At 38.1% G+C, this 24,208-nt stretch overlaps 1 pseudogene; it reads left to right on the forward strand.

Moving 5' to 3' along the window:
• Positions 1 to 1,880: 1,880 nt before the first annotated feature.
• On the forward strand, positions 1,881 to 24,008 carry LOC107661184 (transmembrane protein 132D-like; annotated as a pseudogene).
• The last annotated feature ends 200 nt before the right edge of the window (positions 24,009 to 24,208 follow it).

A 24,208-nucleotide genomic window follows, 5' to 3' on the forward strand; every position in this document is an offset into this window, starting at 1 on the left:
GTTTTTTTTTTCTCATGCAACACTTTGGCAGTGACATTTAAGATTCTGATTTATGTGTGGAAGGTGATCTTATCATTTAGCGGAATGGAGAGTCATGGCGTTGGTGAGATTGAGATACATGTGGTCATTGTGGTATATTTCATTCTCTAAGTTTACTGTCATTCTATGTTTCTGTGGCAACCTATCATCACATGATGCTCACCAAGAAAAAAAAAGTGCAGCTGTGTTCACGTAAAACAAAATGGAATAGGTTGTCAAAATGGGTCAAACTCACTGGCGGGACAGTTTACTGACCACCATTTCATATTATTGCCACTAAGCTGTTGTTCACCTTTGAGTATTACAGTTCACGGCCGTGGTCTGTCACACTGCTAACATCTGGACATCTGAGCAGATGGGACTGAAATGATAATGGTATGTAAGCTGGGCCATGGGGGAATATTCATTTTCAAAAGCACTCCAGCAAAGGCACTGCAACTGGAGGGATCTAGTAGTAGCTGATTTGATTCAGATAAAATGCATAGCTGCATCTCGAGACTCACAAGCTAAACGCATAATATCCATTGCATAAGTTTTTACCTTTGCACGAGGGTACTAACTTTTACAACCAGTCTGCTCTTACGCAGCGTTTGGCATGAGCGGTCCTTTGATTTATTATTTGCATTAAAGTGTGTGTCCTTGCAGAGGAATTTGTGGCACTTATCAAAGAGCAGGACATAAAATCCTGCTTCGTACTGGTGAAAGATGCCATCAAGCACTAAAGAGCAGCAAAGGTACAGGTCATACTGTGTGTTCTGACAGACAGGAGATTGATGACGCTCCCTTTAGTGAGATCTTCTTTAGTCAGAAATCACAGAGTGTTTAGTGATTCATACTGACTCTGAATATAAAGTAAAAAAAGCTAAAGTATATCTCTTGGGGAATATATAACCTAACGTGTCATAATGATGCATTGACTTCTACCAAAGATATTTCAATATGTGACTAAAGCTATATGAAAAATAGTTGTCACACTGGTAAGTTGTCTCAAGGGCTATATATCAGTGACTATAAGGGTTTGAGTCAAACATCCAATTTTTCACAGCAGTGGTTTTGTATGTTAAATTCAAAAACCTAGTTCAAAAGTCTTTATTTTAACTCACGGAGAAACAATGGAAATTGTAAAACTTAAGATATGTGTCCACAACATAAGCTACATACATTTACTTTCACTGGAGTAAAAGTATGAACTAGCCTCGCCACATTTGGCAAAAGAGCACTTATCCTTTATTTTGATGAACAACTCAAAGCGAACTGTAAGTTTTTTTATGTCACGCTGGCCTGTCTTTTTTGTAAATGTCCAGTTTTTCTGTGTGTAGCTATTTACAGACAAATTTGTTTTTGCTTAGGACAGTTTGTCTGTCAACAGGGACGCTTGCGCGCTACACCGTAGCACTCTGAAGCCACTGAAGTGTTTGTAAGCTATAACTTCAACTAAGTTATAGCCTAGTTGAACACAACGTTCAAGTAACAAAATACAATTTAAATATTTTTTGCCTTATACCTCAGATTTTATACTTGGATCTTTTACATTTACACAACCATATTATTACCATGAAACAATTGACAATTTTTACTTATATTCCTGCACGTTTTTCATAAATTCACATTGCAGAGACTGTTAGTTGGTTGAAATCGTCTGACGCTCGTTCAAGGGTCATCTTTTAAGTTAATATCACTGGTATTGCTGGTTGTCTGTCCACATGACAGTGACAGGCAAGATTGAGGGGCTTCAGAATCAGGACAACATAAAGCGCACATGTAGTTCATTTGCTGAGGATTATGCTTGTGACCTTTAATCGTTCAGACTCAGATGAACGTGAGGTCCAGAAACAGCAGCACCTGAATCGTGTCAGCGCTTAGTTTTAACTTCAACCTGTATTTTTTTTTTTTAGTTTGTGTATTTTGCTACTCATAAGTGATCAAGTTTGAGTCCGTTGTCTGCCACGACAACTGATTTTACTTTTAATGTCATGTGAGGGCACCACGTTCACTTTCTTTCTTTGATTTGTACATTTATTTTAAAGCTCACTTCATTATTATTTTTTCTTGTTTTTTTGCTGTTATTTTTTAAGGAATGCATTAGAGGAATAAAGTAATTTAGGCTCCAGATTGGGCTTGTTTGTACAAACGAGCACAATGTTGCTGATGGTTATAGCGTTGTGCCTATCCTGTGCTGAAGGTAAGACATTCCTCTCATACCGGTCATTTCCTGCTGTTGGAGATTTCTATATAATTTAATATCACTTCTTTATAATTTAATAATATCTTGCATCAGACTATCCGGGTAGAGATGGACTTTATTGCAGTCGTTTGGCCACAAATAGCCATGTCTTATCATTTATCATGAATGATTTCAGAATCTACTGTATGAGTATGAGCTGAAAGACCTGTGAAAATGTTTGCATTAATATCAGTTATTTGCATATTTAAATTGTAACCTGAGTTGTGAACTTTATTGGAAGTAACTTTTTGTATGTGATTAAGCAACCATCATTAATATAAATGTTTCTTTGGATTAATTTGGCTATTAATATTGCTTTGCATACAAAGTAAATATAGATTTAATTGCAATTTGCTTATATAATTACTTGCAGAATGCAAATAGCTGCTTAGTTATTATTTAAAGTTGATTATTTAATTGTGGAATTAAAACTTTATCACAGTTGTTTTGAAGTCTATGCTAAGGTTTTTAATAGTGAAACTGAGAGGAGGGGATTTTTCTCAAATCGTCTTGATTCACATGGAATAAAACCATACTTGGAAAGCTCCTAATTTGGAAATGATATGCTGTGGAGTTTTTAGTAATGCCAAAAGCAGCAATTTAAAAATGAGAGAGTCTGACAAATAGGCTTGCCATCAGTGCAGAGGCTCAGTCCTAGTTTGAGCTGTGCAAACTCAGTCATGTTTGGCCTAATGTTCTTAGACACTGCACAGACAGTAGTCCATTTTTACCCTTGGGCTCAGCCATTAACCTACTTTGAAACATCACTTTCACATATGAGATTCCTAGTCTGAGATGCAAATATATTGTTTATTTGACTGTATGCTGTTCTATTCATCAATAGGATGCCAGTAGGACAAATCATCACATTGATTAGCAAAGTGTAGCTTGATAGGCAGATATAACCTGATTTAACAGACTGGAAATTAAAGCTCAAACATAAAGTATCAGTTTAAAAATATTTCTAAAAATAGTAGTTTTACTAAGTATACCTAAAACATAAATGAAGATAGATTTTAAAACGGACAGAAGTGAGGATTGTCTATGAATTCATACAATGGTCTGTAGGACTATAATGGAATTTTTTCCTCCCAATGATCTTCTCTAAGAACTATACAGGTTTATAATGCTTAAAATGTCCTGTTGTGGGCTCACTCACCTTATTTAAACATGCTCTTTTCAACTGGAAGTTGATCACCTTCAAGTGTCGTCCAGGGAGTTGTGTATAATCTACTTACAGAGGCTGCAAAAAACTATTCCAAGTACACATATCAGGTGTTTAATATCAAATACAAGCAGATAAAACTGCCTTGCAAGAAACGACTCTCTCTGGTTACTTCTTTGTCAGCCCTTATTTTTTTTTATCACTGAACATTTTATTTTGCACTTTGGCATGTAGATAAAATATTTGATAGTTTATTATATTACACATTTTTGTTAATATAGTGTGTTGGTTCTTTTAGAGCATGAAACAGTTTATGTCTATGGCGATTCACGCAGGTATGTGTTACTTCGCAGCGGTGACGACCCGACCAGGCTACAATAGTCCAAATATAAGTACTTATTATAAGTGTACCGTAGTGATTCGGAATAAGACAAAAACGCGGTTTGGAAGATGAATTCATGATGTACTCGCTCATTATATACATTTTGCAAATTTTGAACACAGAAAAAGTTACATAGTGCTGCTTTAAAAGAAAATGTAGTGTGAAAAATCAGATCAATTGAAAATTCAATAAAAAAACTATGAAAAAATTTTTTCTTTGAACCTACGCGCTAGATATGTGCATTATTGTGTAATACACAATATGTGCATTATTTCAGTAAAATGTATATTCAAATATAAACAAATATAATCAAGTTTTCTCAAGTTGTTGTTGCCTTACTTGAAGGATTTTCTTTTAGGAATAGCAATCACATTCATTCACGTATCAGTATGACACATGGATCGGCATTTGACAAACTCCTCCAAAAACGCACAGCATGTCAAGATCAACCTTCAGCTTTTCAATGCTGCACTTTAGCAATCAGAAGGCAATGTAGCCCTTGCAGCCTGTCAGAAGGTAAAGGTTAAAGCATCTATCCCAGATGAGTGATTTGACAAGCTGCTTGTCCGGACACACAGTATACCTGATCAGAGTGATGTTGACTATTTTTGCCTCCCCCTGCATTGCTTTATTCCAAATCATCCAGCACCAAGAGGGGAAATGTTGTGTTTTGTGCTATTGAAGTAGCAAAAAGAATTTGTGGGCTTGACATCTATGGAAATGTTTTCTGAAAAGATTATAGACTAGCACATTGGGGAGAGTTTCAAACGGCAACAGAATGATGGGTTTTTGCTGACAAGTTTAGACCAATCTTTTTTTTTTTTTTACTCTGACTTTGAATGAGGAAGGAACGCCATCTAGCAAATGACTTCTCCGAAATACAACTCTGCAATATAGAAATAGCAAGAGCACTGAGGTATAGCTGTCTAGAACATACAAAACAGTTTTGATAGCATATTTACCAAGCATAATGTTCTGTGAAAGTAACCTTGCCTTTACAGTGTTTTGGAATGAAAGGTTTTATTAGTACAGATTCCTATAGAACAGTCATTCTCAACTAGTGGGCTGTGATTCAAAAATGCATTGGAGTTGGAGACAGGAATAAAATGCAAATAATAAAATGCAACTAACCATTTAATAATGCGTAATTAGGATAGTAAAATAGATGTGCTTTTAAATTAGTGAAGACAATATCCTATATGCATTTTTTCCCTAAAAGATGTATCCAATTAAACTATGTTTTTTTTATTCAAGTTCATTTAAATAGGTGCATGCCAACGTAGGCAGGTTGTGTGATATGTTCTCATCCTCCAAACCCATTAAGAAAACTATGCAAGTTATAAGAACAAACTTCTTTATATGGCCTTAAATGCAGTGAAGACAATCTCAATGTTTTTGTGCAGCGCATTTTTGGCTGCCAAGAGCATAAAACCATTGAAATTCCATTGAAATGGTGTTGGGTCGCTACTTGATGTCCCTGAAACAAAACCAGTTGAAAACCACTAATTTGAAAAATGCGCTATAGGGGCCAGTAGGGTTATGTGACGTGTACAACCTGTATTGGAAATTGCATTAATACTTTATACTCTCTTATACTTATGCTCTATTATGCTTAATCTGTTTTGTCCTCAAGGAATGAAGGTTGTGGAGTTGTCAGATGACCCAAGATCCCTGTCCCCTATCGCTGTTCTTCCAAGTGTGAACTATCAAATCATCAATGCAGACTACCTCCTCCTCAGAGACACCAGGCAGGACGTAATGGACAACTCCAGCCTGCGGGCACAAAGGCAACCACAAAGGCACTGGACTCACTGGCCAGTCAGCTATCAATGTCAGCTATGGTCCCATGTCTTTGGAGCAGTCTATACCACTGCATATGATCCACACTGGCCCCAGGATCCAACCGTTTATACTGGCCCGTCAAGTACGTTCTTCTACGCCTGCCCTGTATGTGTTGTTTTATGCAACCGGTAATAGGGAGGATATGAGCGAGGGCCCGATGCAAAACATCCCAGGACAGAATGAAAGAGGGTACCTTTGTGTTACGGCACACTCCTTCTGGGAATCCAGGGAGGTCAGGGACAGCTGCTCCATCTCGGCAGATGGTGGCTTCTGCTTGGTGCACCTGAAGCCTGAGCCAGCCTGGTTCAACCCTGGAGGTGGCAGGTCGAGCTGGGAGCAGAGAGGCGATCAAAGAGGAAATGTTGCTGAACTTTACTACCAGATCAGACCCAGTCCCAGTGGTCAGTGTGTCCCGCAAGAGAGCAAGATAAGAAGGGGTCCACAGCATGGTGACCTGGGACGGCAGATCTATGGAACCTCTATGAAGAGGATTGGGACTGTAAACCTCCTGCGATCACCTCCTGGAAACCCCACGTTTATGCGATTACGCCTCGGAGGAGCCGTCATCATCCAGATGTCTTCGAAACCACTGAAGACCACAGACACTGCCACTTTCTATGTGTTCCTATCAAGCACATCGCCAGTTTAACATTTTATACTCAGGTAGGTTGATTTTATGGTTTCTTATTTGCCAGTTTTGCTTCAAGGGATAGTTACCTAAAAATAATTTACTCACCTTCATGTCATTCCAAACCTATTTGACTTCCTTTGTTTTTAACACAAAATAACTTATTTTGAAAAACTGTGTTTGGCCATACAGTAGAAGTCAATGGGGTCCAAAACAACATTTTCATTTTTGGGTGAACTATCCCTTTAATGAGAGTGGATGCATTTTAAAGTAAATAAGATTGCTACAAAATATGGCATAAACAAGTGTCTGGTAGATCTAACCTGGCTTTCGGGGCTATAATAATTTCACATGCTGCTATCTGAAAGTCTGCAAAAAATCTGTACACATAATGCAGTGCTGAGAAATTGGATTTACTCTGTTCAGGATTATATGGTTTTCTCAGAAGGCACAACAAATGTCAACTGTTTTCCTGGAAGAGACTTTTGGTCAGGCCATAATAAGATAGAAGAGGAGGTGCATTGGGGTTGAGATAACAGCGTCCCATTTGGAATAGAAGTGTGGCATGGAGCCAACAGATGTCAAACGCCCAAGAAGCTTTTTGCGAATTTAACTAGTACGCGCCACGCGACACTACAGTCATGACACTTCATAGCCGAGAGAACGTAACGGTCCCACTCAGTATACAGATTACCGAAATATAATAACGTTGTGCCGGCTCAATTCATTTTTTCCAACTGGAGGAGTTTCAAAGGCACTCTTCCATAAATGGCAAAATAAATGGAGAAATTATTTGGCAGCATTCATTTCTTAACATTGCATTGTTTGTGCGGCTTCTCTCCACATAAATAATGCATCAACTTAGTGGAGCAAGAAAACAAATACCTAATAACTACTTGAGTCCTTTGGGCAGAAGTGAACATATTACAGCAAGAGCTCTATTGTACAAAAACACACAGTGCAATCAGTTTTTTTCTAAGTCTCAACCCACAGCAATGGAGAAGGAACACATAAATGAGTGAAATTGGATTTATAGGCATGTTTTGGACCAAAGGTATTGTTCTTTCCTGGTTCGGCGAAGCTGTTCTTTTTCTTAGAAGTTTGTTTGCAGTTGTTTTGAAGGCAAATGAAACTGGGGGGGGTGATGTCCATAAGAACTGATGAGGTAAATTGTATTCTGACCCATATTGTAAGTCAATAGTCAAAATCCCAGAGTAGTTTAATTTAGATGGTATTTAGAGTGAGGATAATTTTATTTATTTATTTACTTTTTTGGTGATTTTTGTCTATTCCCTAAAGTGATTTGACTCTCTTTGGACACTATGGATAGACTGATTTGAGACTTTGATTTGTGCTGATTATTTTGGGGAGTTGAGGAACCCTGTTTGTGATCTGAGATATACATTTGACCAGCAGCTGAGCTCCATATACCACCTTAGCCCCCAATATCCATGCAGCCCTTCACTCGGCTCTGATAGGGTTTACTTTGCCCCTAGCCCCGGCTCAAATGGACATTCGCTTTCAGTGTTAGCAGTAAAGTGAGGTGAAGGCTGGTATCCCAAAGAGATTGATTTTATCCAGGGAAAAATCTCTGCCCCACTTCACTACTCTCTCCGAGATTGAGTCCAGACCCCTGAGGTTATGATAGATAATCCACACACTGATTGAAAATTAGTGAAGTCTTCAACCCTTCAGAGATATGCTCTCTTTTCACCAGAAAGTTATTTCAGCTGAAGGCTGCCTGGACTATATAGACTAGTTCACACACCCACTAGACATGACAAATTATGAAGTGCCCTGTGACTTGTGCAGTGCATTAGAAAAAAAAAAAACTGTTAATTTAGAAAATAACTTGTTTACATTTATTATACCACGCAGAATTCATATATATATATATATACACACAGTATATATATATATATATATATATATATATATATTTGTGTATTACTTGTATGTATTGTATTACTTAATGAATGTAATGAAGTGCTCCTTTTTAATGTTCTGCTTAACAGATTAATATAAATCTATATAGCTAGAAATGTTTCTTTCATATATTGGAATAGACAAACTATCCAAGCATTAGCTAATAATTATTATATAACATTACTTAATAATGAATGTTACTGTGAAATGGTTCTTTTGTTATTAGATTATTTTTTATTATATAATAGATATATGAAAATTATTTTGTTCTATTCTGCTCCTTTACAGATTATTAATGTACATTTAATCATAATATTATGATACAAATATTTTGTTTTATTGATATATTTGGACAAACTACGATCTGTCAAGCATTTTAAAATATTTGTATTATATATTTTTATTATTAATGAATGATATTAAATGGTTATATTCTACTGGTTAACAGATCATTAATGTACTGTACATGTATGTAGATAGAAATGTTTTGTATTATTCATATATATAAATAGACACAAACTATTAATTTGCTAATATTAGAATTAATATTTCATATATTATACTACTTATTAATGTTACGAATTCTGTTCAATTCTATTCTATTCTGTTCTATTTTCTATACTTCATCCTGCAGGCAGCACCACGCAGCCCCACATCAATATTCGTCCGTCTTTGATTTTGTGTCAGAGATTTATTCCATCAAGATCCTCATTATAGATTTGACTGAATTCTTTTGCCACTCATGCATACAGTGTTTCTTCCCCTGGCAGACCAAAACAGAACACACTCACAGACTCTCTCTCTCTCTGTATTGCAATTTCTTTTTTTCTGTCTCTTATTTTCCTCTCACGCTTTCATTGTTTCTCTTCATTTCCCTGGAATTAAATGGAATTAAATAGTTGGATGTTTGGATTCAACTGAGGGCGTCATCTGTCTCTAAAAATTGCACGTCTGCTCTGAAGATGATGACGATACACAATGGGGCAAGACAGACTCTGATCCCTCTCCCTTGAGTCCCAGGGGTTGATAGACAGACGCTATCCCAGAGATCTACATGTGACGTAAACTGATAGCCAGCCGTGATATCGTGTATTTCTTTTCAATACCAGATAAAAACCCATCACGTGTGTGTTTATCGCATCATACATTCTGGGAAATAATCATTAAAATGCACATCTGCATGTGTCATTTAATGCACAGGCTCATTGTGCACATCGCTAATGAATCATTTGAGATCCGCTGCATGAAAATCTGTTGTTTTTGAGGCAGAATTGCAGTGTGTGGCGTGAAACAGAGAGAAAAAAAAGATGGATGAGGGGTCGTGGAAAGATAATGCAGTGTGTCACAATGCTGTCAGCCGCGCTCATTCTACTTCTCCCACCGTGACCTGTTTCCTCTCTGGCCGTGCTTCCCAAGACGCCTGACTCCAGCACATGTCTGGGAGATTCTCACGTGGCAAGATTCCACGGTCTCAGTGGAGAGGAGGGACCGGCAAACTGTCTGGCTGCTGGATAAAGCCGAGAGATACGGGAGGAGAAAAGAAGCATTTGGCTCTGTCTTTAAACTAAATGGTGGACATGTGGCAATGTTGGCCCAAGCCAAAGGAGACAGAGAGATTCAATTCTCCAGTGCGGCATACTCGCTCTACACCCTTGATAAATACAACAATGTTAAATGTCCAATCACTCTTTCTGCAATAGAGATTGAGCCAAGATTTAAAACTGGCAAGTGAAACAGGGAATTGAGAGCCATGCCGACTGACCTCAACCCTTGGTTAGCAGGTCCTACGAACAGGATTTAAAAGCTGTCAATTATATCTCCTTCTACTGCCATTAGCGAGTTTGTACATGTTGTTTGTTTGTTTATTTATTTATTTATTTTGTATAAATGTGGCCCACGAGTCAGGTTGAATGGAAAGGGATGTCAGCGCAGATGGGCTTGAGATGTGTTTGTTGATTTTCTGTCCGTCAGAGGACAGGTGAACTTTTTCCACCTCAACCTTTCGATGTGCAGGTCAGCGTCTTTAACACACATGCCCTCTAGCAAACATTCAGTTAGTACTGGACATGTTCATTGTATCATACATGGATTTTTACTGTGTGAGCATGTTTGTGTGTTTTTCCTTTCAGTATTGCCCAGAGGCAGTCATACAGTAAATACTGAGCTTCGTGCTTAAAATTTTACATATCCATTAGCCTGTGATTAGTCTACTTTCCATCTGTTTCCTTTTTTTTTTTTTTTTTTACTGTTATCATTAAGTCTAGTCCAGTTTGTACAGTAGTTTATTCTGGTCAAGAAACACCCACTTAGAGCAAACCAATCACAGGTTAGGGGCAGATAATAAACCAGTGTGTTTTTTTTAATTTTTTAAAATAATTTTTGCTCATGGGCGTAGACTTTGTAATCAGAATGTCCATCCAAAAGTATTATGTTGTTTCATAAATATAATTCAAAAAGTGAAGCCAAATATACAGTTCTTCTTGTGAATGTTGAGATTATGTGCTAATTTGGACATCAAATCTTTAAAATGATGCTTACTAAATTGAGTTATTTTGTCCTTAAGTTCAGTTAAGTAAGAAATTAAATTTGTTCAGCAATGATGCATTAAATTGATCAAAAGTGACATTTAGTAAAGACATTTAAAATGTTACAAAAGATTTGTCTTTCAAATGATTGCTGTTACTATTCAAATGCTATTTGAACTTTTTTCTTAAAGAATTCAGAAAAAAAAACGGTTTTGAACGTTGATAATGATAAGAATGTATAAATATTTCTCGAGCACCAAATCAGCATATTAGAATGATTTCAGTTATTTTAAATTGTGAGATTTTTTTCACAATATTGTTACAGTATTTTTGATTAAATAAATGCACCCTTGTTGAACATAAGAGACTTCTTACTGACCTTATACTTGAATGGTTGTGTATATTAACTGTACTTGTGGAAATCCTACTAGCACCAGCCAATAAGATCGCAACTGTCCATTTCAGCCAGGTGTTATCATGTTTGTGTGCAGTATGCTTCAGGCGGTCAGTCAGCAGACTGTAGGCGTCCGCCTGAGGCTTAGACCTTTCCACTGATGTCATCTGTCTGTTTGTTTGTTCCTTCTCACAGAGCCACATCAAGAAAAGGCATGTCATTTAGCACAGCCAGACCCAGTGACGCAAACCTGTGGGACATCACTCTGGAACCTGGGAGAGGAAGTGACGCCCAAACCATTACTGTGACCTGCCAGAAGAAAAGCACATTTACTAGCAAAAGGCAAGCCGTCGCTGCATCATCTCATTGTTCTTAGAAACCACTGAACCGCAGGCTCTCCCTAGTTCACATTTCATTGCTAAAAAGCTTTTTCTGCCCTTGCACATCGCCAGATGTGGTCCGTTTCCTCTGAAACTGTGAGAATTAAGTGACAGATTGCAAAATTATTTTTTGACAGAGAAAAACAACCTTCTAATTTCTCCCCCCCCCACCCCCCACCCCCCATTGTTCAGGTACTAACAGATGTTCAGACAACCTGTTCGCCTTAGGATGGTATTTTGAATGAAAATGAAATACCATCTTTTACTGGTTAAAAAGGTGCAGGTTAACCGCATTTACCCTGTACAGACACTTATTAAGCACAGAAAGCAGCTTCAGAGAAAAACTCGCCACTTTGCGATTTCATGATTAATGGCACAAATCAATTCCATAACGTTAGGTATTCATGTGGAAAGCAACTGAAAATAACTTCATAAAAATGTGATATCTTTCCATCACCTCAGCTGCTTGTATTCACAGAAAACATACAACTCCTCCACTGTTATTAAGAAGAATGAGCTCTGAGTTTATATTACCTATGTGCATCTAAGCTGGGGAGCGATTGGCTTGGTTTTCATATAAAGAGTTTTGAGTGTTTCTGGATCCAATTCAAATGCGTCTCAAAAACTGTGAGCATCTTGTTAATAAGAGCCTCCATCTGGGTGTCATATTTCTTTTGGTCTCATCGGCTCTTGTTTAGTGTCCATGGCAATGGCTTCTCATTATTATTGCAGAGTATACACTCTTAAAAATAAAGGTGCTTCACGATGCCATAGAAGAACCTTTTTGTCTAAATGGTTCCATAAAGAACCTTTAACATCTGAAGAACCTTTCTGTTTCACAAAAGGTTCTTTGTGGCGAAATAAGGTTCTTCAGATTACAAAAAGGTAAGAAAGAGATGGTTTTTTTAAAGAACCTTTGACTGAATGGTTCTTTGTGGAACCAAAAATGGTTCTTCTATGGCATTGCTTGAAGAACCTTTTGAAGCACCTTTATTTTTAGTATCATGTACTGTACTATAATATAGTGAATACTGTATATACTATAGTCCTAGCAGCTTGTAACATACTTATACTTTTTAGTATTGATTACTTTAGATTTACAGGAAGCAGAAGTAATAATGATTAATTAATTCATTGGATTATTACATTTAATTTTAAGTTTTGTGGCTTTTGTTCCATGTATTTTAACTCTGAAGTCATATAGTGTACTTGTACAGGTTGGCAAATTAATTAAAAAAGCAGATACTGTATGCTTTTCAATGTTTTTTTTTTTTTAAGTGTTTTTTAAATAACACTTATTCTCACCATGGCAATTATTTGGTCAAAATACAGTTAAAACAGTAATATTGCCATTTCAAATAGCTGTAATTAAATTAAATTAAATTTCAGCAGTCATTACTTCAGTCTTCAGTGTTACGTGATCTTTCAGAATGCATTATAAAATGCTGATTTGGTGAAACATTTCTTATTATTCTATTCTTATTATCAGGAAACATTTATTATTATCAGTGTTGAAAATAGTTGTGCTGCTGCATAGTATTTTTTGGAAACCAAGATGCTTTTTTCAGGATTCTTTGACAAATAGAAATTTCAAAAAGAATTATAAATGTCTTTACTGTCTCTTTTGATCAAATTAATGTATCCTTGCTGAATAAAATTAATTTCTTTAAAAAATCTTACTGAGCCCAAACTTTTAAATTGTGCTGAAGTAAAATTATTGATGACCCATCTTGCACTTGCATATATAACAGTTTGGTACAATCATATACTCTTAAAAATGAGAAACCACATAATACCACCTGTCTCTGACTAGCATTAGCAAGTAGCAGATGATGGCTGAGATGTAAACGAAAGGCCACTGGCTATTTTTTAAAGGGACAAGCCCTTACTTCTTCACAACAGGAAATCAGTACAGGATCAAGTTATTTCACTTGTTCACTGAATCATGTTAAGACAGTGATTATATTGTCTTTTACGCTGAATTGAATTTTTCAAACTATAGTAGCTCAACAACGGGAGCTGTCACCAGCTGCCATTCAGCAAGCAGTATCTTCCTGAATACTTCTCTCAGCTCCCTTCTTTCTGTGTTTTACAGCGATGACCCACTTATCTTTAATCATCCTCAGTGCATCAGTGTGTTAGACCAGCTTAAAGACCAGCACGTTCCACAAGATTAGAGCAGAGATCTCCACATTAACCAGTGAAGAGCCAAATTGCGAGGTTAACGCTGTGCTGGGAAGCACTTAACACAGCATAGTGATGATGGGTCATGACTCTCTTGACTTTTCACCCCTTATCCTTTAACAATGGTCTTGAAAGCAAAAATCAGATTGCATCATTTAAGACAATATAGTATAAAGATTTGCAGAGTTTTGAATCAAATGGATCTGTCCACTCTGGGAAAGCATTTTCTATATCGCAGATACTAACTTTTCTGATGCTTTCAAAGCTTCCTTTTACGTGAGAGCTTCAGCATGCCGTATACAAATGCATGAACCGTAAGAAGTTGTATAAAAGTTTGATTTCTGTAAGTTATATAAAAGCACTTTATCAAAGCAAGTTCCAGCTGAAAGGCCCGGTGTGAGCTTATTCATGCAATGAACCTGATATGCTCATTAGAATGCTGAGTGTTTTAATGCTACTGAAGTGGATGAGAAGCTCCATCTCTCCTGATGGCGGATTGTGCTTTCATTATTAAGATTCCACACTGTCCTCTTTGACTCTGTATGTCTCTTTTGACCCAGAAAATGAATTTAAGTCACTTGTTGCAGAGATTGGGATGTGACTGTGTCCTGATGTTGTATTTACAGAGGTCTGCTGGAGGTCTTGCAGATGGACTTTGAGACGGAGGAGCAGAGTGATCAGTTAGAGAGCCAGATGATCACGTGGCGACTAGAGCTGCCTGGAAACATGATCCGGGATGAAGGAACCATGAGGATTTACACCATTCAGAGAGACTATGTGGGAATAGCACCACTGATCACGGTTGGGAGTGTTTGTTTTAACTTTTGAGAAATTTCCTTTGTGTTATGATCACATGGAACTATTCTTTTCAAACTAAAGTTCACCCAAAATAAAAGAAAATTCTGTCATTACTTACTATATATATATATAGGCAGGGTGCGATTTGCCGGGGGGGATGGGGGGATTTCCCCCCCTCTGGTCTATGCATCCCTGCCTCTGCTGAATTATTTTTATTCCCGGTGGGGATAAAAACATCCCACGAACCCGCTCCGACGTCCCAATCTAAATCAAATGATTCACAATACACGCTTTGAAGTCCCGATCTGAATCAAATGATTCGTGATACGCGATCCAATTGGAGCGCTTCGAAACAGTGAATCATTTTGCGACGCAATGGTTTAACTGATTCGGAGTTTGAAAAAGCTCCGCTGTGTTCTTTGCTCGCTTTCTCTATATAATTTATTAGTTGTTTGAATAACCGTGGAAATGAAATCATTACAGTTAATAGGCCTTACGTACAATGTTTTTATTAAACTGTGATCACATTAAATACAGTTTCTGTAGTATTAAAAACATTTCATAAAAAGTTTTCAAAAGCATCCCCCTCTCTGTTTTTTTCACAAATCGCACCATGTATATAGGCATATATATATATATATATATATATAAATGACAGAATTTTTTTTTTTGAAAGAACTATCCCTTTAACTTTTGTAAGGTTTTGTGAGGTCACGTTTTATAAGGGCGTCTGTGAAGTGTGGACATTTCAAAATGAAATCACATTGGTGTGACAAGTATTTGTCATGTGTAAAATCCTTTGACTAGCTACATTGACAGCCCTTATGCATGATTTATGTGTCTTTGTTCTGTCTGTGTGTTTTTGTGAGTGTGTATATGCGTGTTAATTGTCCAGAGGCGCAGTGCCACTTCTTTCGCCCTTTGATCTCTTCCTACCGTCCACTACTATTGGTCAAACCACTGCAGAATTTGCCCTGACATTCATTTTATGAGGACACCCACGTAATTCCCAAAGCCATCCACATGCATCCCTTTAGTACAAGTTCACCGGCAGCCATTAAAATATTATAATATAGCTTTTTATCATGTAACTGTTTAAGACAAATAAAGCAAAAAGAGATTGTGACAATTCATTGATATCAAGCGTCCATTATAAGCTAGCTGCCAGATTTGTTTACTGGAACAGTCTATTTCACAGCATGACCCTGTCCCTGAAATAACACCGGTATAAGAGTGTGGGATTTTGCCGGTAACTTTTCAAATCACAGTCAGCATCTGTTGTTTTGCATTTGGAGGATGCTCGTGGACATCTGTTGGGTCTAGAAGTTAAATCTACGCTCAGACCTAATCATCCTAGTGTGTTCGTCATCACAGCGGCACACTGTAAGATAATCATTAGGGTATTAAACTCAGACAGAGAGAGTCTGATCCACGATTGTTGTCTTGACATTTTTGACCTGTTTAAGCTTTTACTCACCACCAAACTGAGATACTTCATAGGAGCTTATTAGACGACGAGAGTGCTTGTTCTAAGTATTAGCCTGCTTTGTTTACAGTGCGTCATGTTTCTTCCATATGTACATACTTCTGTGCTAATTAGTGATAGGACACTGTGAGATGTATTAGTGTGATAGAATAGTTTATATCAGTTTTTTTTTATTTTTAATTGATATTTTTAGTGTGGATACTTTAATTAGTGTGCTATTTGTTTGCACAGTAAAACTCTTAGAAAATTATCTTTAAATTAATCTCCTTTAAAGCGCCACCACTACAGCCATACACATTCTGATGGAAGTTTTTGGCTGTTCTATTCAGGACTCAACAAGGATTGTTTTTGCTGTCTAGTTGGGCCAGTAGTTCCGACTTTTCTACCCTGCCAAAATTTTCCTTGGCCCCAACATAAAGGATTCTATTTTATGTTTAGCAAAATATTTAGCAACGTATTTGCTAGACATATTAAGATTTTCAATAAATGTTGTTTTCTTTACAAAATTTTGTTCATAAATTTGTCATAATGTCACAGATCGGCCAGGCTCAGCCACCTCCCAATCACAGCGAACACCATCACCTGAATACTGATCACACGCACCTGTCACAAATCTGCAATCATCATCAGCTCCCCTTCAAAAGCGCACACCTCACTCGTTTTCAACGAAGTGGACTGTCTCTATGCTATCCATGAGAGACATTGAAAGCCTTACCTTCCTGTTATACTTACCGCCTGTGTTTCCTCCAGTGTGTTCTCCTGTGTCCCATTCCCTAGTCCGTTCCAGTCATCAGCTCCACGATAACTCCGTGTACTCTTCAACTGAGATGTGTGCAGTCCTCTGTCTCCATTCCACGATCTCCTGGTGGACCAGATACGGTGTTACTCTCCTCATCTTCCTTAAAGACTGATATTCAGCTCTATTACTCACCTGCCCGAGCCATCTGCACTCCTTGTTGAAAATAAACTATATTGTATTTTTTCTAATCCTCTTGTGTGAGTCTCCTTCCGTAACACATAAACACTTTTGTTGGAAAACACTTGCATATGTGACCCTGGACCACAAAACCAGTCATAAGGGTAATTTTTTTTAAATTGAGCCAAATAAATAAGCTTTCCATTGATGTATGGTTTGTTAGGATAGGACAATATTTGGCTGAGATACAGCTATTTGAAAATCTGGAATCTGAGGGTACAAAAAAAATCTAAAATATTGAGAAAATGGCCTTTAAAGTTGTCCAAATGAAGTTCTTAGCAATGCATGTTACTAATCAAAAATTAAGTTTTGATATATTTACGGTAGGAAATTTACAAAATATCTTCATGGAACATGATCTTTACTTAATATCCAAATGATTTTTGGCATAAAAGAAAAATGTATAATTTTGACCCATACAATGTATTGTTGGCTATTGCTTCAAATATACCCTTGCTACTTATGACTGGTTTTGTGGTCCAGGGTCACAGATGATGTTAAACATTACTGATTGGTATGTAGTTTTCATCAGATTCTTATAGATGCGTCATATTTTTGCAAATTCACAAACATCATATATGTTAGCCAGCTAGATTACATGATCTTGGTTAAATTCAGGGGAATATGCAACAGAAATGTAGAATACATTTAAATTTGAAACTTTTATCCTTTTGTCTGGGCATGTCAATTTTGAAAATGTAGTTTTGCACATCTTTAGTGCTAAACGAGTGTTGTTTGTTGTGCTTTTTTCCAGGATACGGAGCTCCTCAACACGGCCGTGCTGACTGGTAAGAAGGTTTCTGTGCCTGTGAAAGTTTTGGGAGTTGAGGCTGATGGCTCCATCACAGACATCACTAACTCGTCTCGCTGCAGGTCTTCAGACCAGGATGTCCTGAAGGTAATGCATGTCAAGGTCAAGCCACTTTTGACAGCTTCAGCAATCTCACACACTGTGTGCTTCCTATTAGCAGCCTTACTCTGCTTCTGAATGACTTGTCTATCAGAACTGGAAGAGCACAGGAGAGAGGGGTCAGGGAATTCGGCTTAGATGACCACCTCTTCCTAGCTCCTCACCTAAAAAGAGAAAAACAGGAGGGAGACAGACGTTGACTCGCAAGACTCATTGAACTTGTGTTTTTTACCCAAAGCACACCTGTCTTTTTCCCCCCTGTGTATTATGAAGAGCCCTTTGTTATTACTGGATTGTTCTCTGGAGCAGTGCTTCTGAACTGGATTTGCCTCAGGACCAAAATCTTATATCAGACACAGTAATGTACTTATAATCAAACTAATTTATTCACATTACCATAAACTGCATAGGCCCAACAATATGCAGAATTATCAACAATGACATACGCTGAATAGGATATTTCACCTAAATATCTCTTTTCATGGTTCAGTGCTCTAAGTCGGAAATAATTCACAGCACAAACCCATGTTTATCCTTTTTTGTAAACAAACACATATTTAATGTATTCTCCTTGACCTTGTGTGACTGAGTTTGAATGGACCTTTGACGTCAGTAACAAAAGATATACAGTGCCTTGCGAAAGTATTCATACCCCTTCATTTTTTTTACATTTTGTTATGTTGCTGCCTTATGATAAACTTCTTTAAATTACTTTTTTTCCACATCAATCTACACTCCATACGTCATACTAACAAAGCAAAAACAGAATTGTCACAACTTCGTAAATTTATTAAAAATAAAAAACTGAAATAAGTACATTGCATAAGTATTCATACCCTTAACTAAATCTTTAGCTGAAGCACCTTAACAGCCTCAAGTCTTTTTTGTTTGATTCGACAAGCTTTGCTCATCAGGATTTTGCAATTATCTGCTATTCTTCACCTCACCTGTTCACCTCTCAAGCTCTGTCAGGTTGGATGGGGGCAGATGCACATTTTCAGGTTTCTCCAGAAATGGTCCTTTAGGTGCTTTTTTGTAAATTCCAAGTGTGATTTCATGCGTCTTAACTTAAGAGAGGATTGAGTTTGGCCGCACCGCCATAAAGACGGGATTGGTGGAGTGTTGCAATGATGTTTGTCCTTCTGTAGATTTCTCCCATCTGCATATATGATCATGGAGGTCAACTAGAGTGACCATCAGGTTCTTGGTCACCATGCTAACCAAAGCCCTTCTCCATCAGTTGCTCAGTTTGGCCAGAAGGCCAGCTCTAGGAAGAGTCCTGGTGTGAAAAAATGAAGGGGTATGAATACATTCGCAAGGCACTGTAGAAATTATTTTCCCTTTCTTTCTTTTAAAAGTTGATAAGCCTACTTATTTTGCTACCTTTAATATGCACAGTTATATAATTTGATTATTTGAATTTTGCATCGACCCTGTCAGAACCGATCTCGCCAGTTGAGAGCCACTGCACTAGCCCTCAATGAACTTGTTTGAACCTCCGCGCCCTTGATAACAGTCTTCTTTTTGCATGCTTATTATGAAGCATTTGAGCTCTTTTTAATATCACTGGATCATTCTCTATTAGAGTTTTTCCACCTAAAACACTGGCACTTTCACTGTGAGTATCTGAAGATATAAAGATCTCCAGTGCCCTCCTGAGCTTGTCTTTTCCAGGCTAAGCCTTAAAACATAAATGGAGGGACTTACTAACTTATTCAGTGGTAAATAACAAACAAGGAATGACTGAACTACTGCACACAAACCCAGGTGCTGTCATGTGTCCGTCTTACACATGCACACCTTAACCCACCACATGAATAAATTACATTACTTTGAAAATAAAGGAGGAAGTGCACAAGTCTCTCTCTTTTTTGTCTTTAAAAGATTTTTTACTGTATGGCACATAGTTCAGAACATGTGCTCTGTGGTTTATAAATTAGTCTTCGAAGTACTGGGGGTGAATGAAACAGTGATGCAACAGTGCCCATGGATTTTCCTAATGAGATAGAACAATGTACAGAACACAGGGCTCATTACCTTACACCACACTAACACTCATGTCTGCATTACCATAAAACATCTGTATCTTTTTTACATATACATTTATTCTTTTAGCAGGCATTTATATCCAAAGCCATGTAAAAATGAGCAATGTCACACCACAATTCAATTATGCAGTAATGTAAGTCTCTGCAAGTTCTGCAATACAAAGTTCCAAAATTAGATATTTAGAAATTTAGGTGTCAGTGAAAATGTAGAGACTAGATTTTTGGTTAACATTTGGATTCCACCACTGAGAAAGTGATTTTGTGCCTTGCTGTGGAACCACAATGCACGACTCACAAACTGCAGAAGTTGGGATGGAACATTGACCTGCAAATATGAATTAACTATACACTGCCCTTTTCACACACAGGTGTCTGAGAGGTGTGATTCTGTGTATGTTAATGGAAAGGAGACACGTGGAAGAGTGAGGATGATGGTGAACTTCACCTACAGCTACCTGAGCACACAGCTGGAGGTGAGCGTATGGATGCCTCGAGTCCCCTTGCATATGGAGGTATCTGATTCAGAGCTTAGTCAGATCAAAGCCTGGAGAGTTCCTGTCACAGGGAACAAAAAGTAAGTGTATTTCCAATGACACACTGTCCCAACAAGCTTCATATGGCTTGAGATGCTGGTGCTTTTACTCAGCATTTAGCCATTTGATATCCATATAGCAGTTGTGGGTATAATATCATTTTGCACTTTAAAATACATTTATGTGAACAGTGACAAATATTATTATATAAGCAATATTTAAACCTACTGTATATCAGTGAATTTAATGAGAGTAAAAAAATATTTGGTTTGGTTGTTAGTAACGTTTTTTTAAATGCACAATTTATGTTGTCAAAATTTGATTTCTTGAGTTGTGGTGTGATTTTTTTCTTCTAATTTTGCTTTCTTTATTTTTAGTTCCTCAAACTAGCTCTGAACTTGAATATTTGATGTTCCACCTCATATGAATCGTTTCCACTTTAAAACTGTTCCAAATCAGATTTTTATTACATTGCAGAGACTTTATTTTTAAGATAGAGATGAGAGAGATTATTATGAATAAACAATTAATCTTATTATAAAAAAATTATTGTGGTTTATTTTCTTAAATTGGACAAATATTAAAATATGTTTTAATTATTAACATGAACTTTTTGGCGGGTTCTTGATCATGTTTTAATGCATTATTTATATTGTGAATTGTTCTTGAATTGTGAATCTTGTATTCCACTGTGAATTTTATTTTCTCATTTTATTTTTATTTTTGGTTCCTCTAACTAGCTCAGAACTTCTATATTTGATGTTCCACCTCATATAGACTTTTTCCACTTTAAAACCGCTCCAAAGCGTTCTTGTTAGAATAGAGAATGTGTTCTGCAGAGATATCCTAGCAGTTTTTTATGACATTGCAGAGACTTTCATTATAAGATGAGAGATTGCTGAGCATAGTCAAATAGCAGATAGCAGAAAAAAATATATATTGACAACAGGAGAGTGAGGAAAAGAGTTGTTCATCTTCTCTCCGCATGTTTCTCAGAGTGAGCTGGGACACAGAGGAAGAGGATGAGAGGAAGGGCCGAGGCTGCATGCTGCAGTATCAGCACAGTTTGATTCGAGTGCTTAGAGTCTTCACTGCAGAATCGCCAGATCCAAGCAGCCCATCTCCTGCATACTTCCTTGGCTCTGATTGGCAGGTAGATGTGACGCGGCTGGTGCGCTACTTTCTGAGAGTTGGGGATACGAGCGTCGCTCGCCTGCAGGCAGGAACCGTGCTGACAGGCAAGGCTGTGGGAGTCACCACTGTGCAGGTAATGGTGATAATGACAGAGCCGCCCGCAGCTGTCAGCTTTGCACGATTCTCATTATTCATTAAGACAACAAAGTTTAGTGTGGGTTTAGTTAATATCAGTGCCAATACAGACAGCACATAGATGGATTGCTTGTTTTTTTTAAATTGGTAGACAAGTAAATTAGAAATGATGCCATGTTGGGTTTGGTTTCTGTTGTTCACGTGATGTCTCCGTTGTCAAACTCGGTTCTGGCGGAGAGGATGATCCGAATTCTGGATGATAAAGTCAGTATTACAGAGCTGGGCGTGCAGCTGGTCTCTGGCCTTTCCCTGAACCTCCAGCTCAGCCCAGGAAGCAACAGGGCCATCATTGCCAAGACAACCACACAGGAGATCATACACTACCCCAAGCAGGTAATTCATGTAGCTACATGGGCTGTCAGTCTAATTAATCGAATTATGAGCTAATTAATCAAACCAAAAATAACGTCTCGGTTACGTATGGTAACCCTCGTTCCCTGAAGGAGGGAACGGAGACGTCACGTCGGATGACCGACGAATTGGGATCTCGCTTAGAGAGACCACTGGAGAATTGCAGAAAAAGGTTGAGTTTCGGGGTCAGAAAATCTAAAAAAAATGTATCAAACAGCACCTGCATCACCACATGTTGTTTGGGAGGGCTTCAAGAAAAAAAATCCAGAAAAGAAAATGCTTTCACCAAAAAAAATCTCCCCCATATTCAGTTGTCAGACACGACTGGAACTTCAAATGCGACTGGCTTCTATGGTCAGATGTCAGGTAACTAAAAAATTTGATTTTTAGCCCTCACCATTTCTTCACTGGACCCAAGGGTAGCATCTGTGCGGGAGATCCCAGAGTCCGTCTTTGTTGTGGTCGCTGAAGCCGAGGGACAGGGCTTACTACTCAGAGCAGAGCTAGCTATCTGTGAGGCCTGTCAGAAATCCAAACGCAAGAGCAAACTGGCTGTGGGTGGAGGCATGGTGAAGGTGAAATTCCCACCAGATGAACAGTTTGCAGGGACTGGCAAAAAAGAAATTGAACGGGCCAGTGATGATGAGGAAGCAGACAATGTGTCCAAATCGATCCTTACGTCCCCTTTGAACACACTTCAACACACCGTTATCCAAGAGAGCTTCACAAACGCAATCAAAACGGCAACCAATTCCAACCTTCAAGAAGCAATAGGAGGTGGCGTATCTACAATTAAGTCAATAAACACTATGGATAAAACTCTCATTACCAAGCCCGTTGCAGACAGAGCACTTGTTACTGTAGGCCCTAGAAGTCCAATAAAGAACGGATATGGAAACTTGCTTGAGAAATCCAACTTCCCGTTTCCACCAGAAGAACCCAAGCAAGAACCACCCCTAGTGGAGAGCAATCTAATACAGATGTTTAGTGTGTTCACAGACATAGAGGTCTGCATCTATGCATTGGTAGGACTCTCTTGCTTGATCATTATCGCCGTCTTGCTTCACTGTGCCACCAACAGTGCAAGATCACGCAACAAGAAGTCTCCGGTTCAGTGCCAGGGTCAATCTGAGCACAAGCATCACTGGGTACGTCTAGGCACAGCTGCGGAGCAAAACAGAGCTGCGCCGATTGCGACTACCTCCAAGCAGGTGATGCAGGCAGCTGTGGAGATGCCAAGAGGCCCGGGGACAATCCAGCCAAGGGAGATCCCAGCCATTGCAGGTGAGGAGAGAACTGCCACTCTGGGATGAAGAACCAACACGCTTCCTCCGAGCCGGGATGCGATGGCTCCATTGCCTCCAATGGCTGTCAGATCTGCCACCCTGCTGGCAAGGCCCATTCGCAGCGAACCTCTACATTCTCCCACAAGCAAAAGGAATCAAGTGCAGTTTACAACCTTCACTACTCTGGACATCAAACATCTGGCTGCTCTCAAGAAGAGCGGTCAGAACTTCAGCTGGGCCAGTCAACCAGTTGGAGGTTGTCAAGCTGCCAGTATCAGCCAGGATGGGTTAAATGGTAAAGCCGAAAAAGTCAATCGTGTACATTTTTGTAACCCAGTGGAAGTATTTGGTCAGACACCAGAATCCACAGAATCCAAAGGATTTCTTCCAGAAGGTCCATGGCCTGTGGCTACACCAGTGTCAAAAGTGTGATGCAGGAAAGGGTTTCTGTGTAAATTGGCCACAGATCTATTTTTATATAAATTGTTGCATTGAACTGAATTTGACAGTTTATATAGGAATGTTTTTATGGACAATTTAACACAAAAATGTCTTTGTTTTTTATTTATGTGCATGCCTGTCTGAAAAGTTTGATGTAAATATTTCTGCAACTTGCAAGTTTTTACTTTTCCTGCTTTTGTATATTTGTAATATTGCTATTAAAATATATTAAGAAACTTGTATATTGTTTTATAATGAACCCCTTATTGTGTTTTTAAACAGGCAAATACATGTAATTTAATTAAAGATTTAAATTAAAAGTATAAAATGAAAAAGTATAAAGTATATCCATTAATACAAA

The sequence above is a fragment of the Sinocyclocheilus anshuiensis genome, unplaced genomic scaffold (assembly GCF_001515605.1).
Source record: "Sinocyclocheilus anshuiensis isolate Anshui unplaced genomic scaffold, SAMN03320099.WGS_v1.1 scaffold671, whole genome shotgun sequence".
Classification (NCBI taxonomy): domain Eukaryota; kingdom Metazoa; phylum Chordata; class Actinopteri; order Cypriniformes; family Cyprinidae; genus Sinocyclocheilus; species Sinocyclocheilus anshuiensis.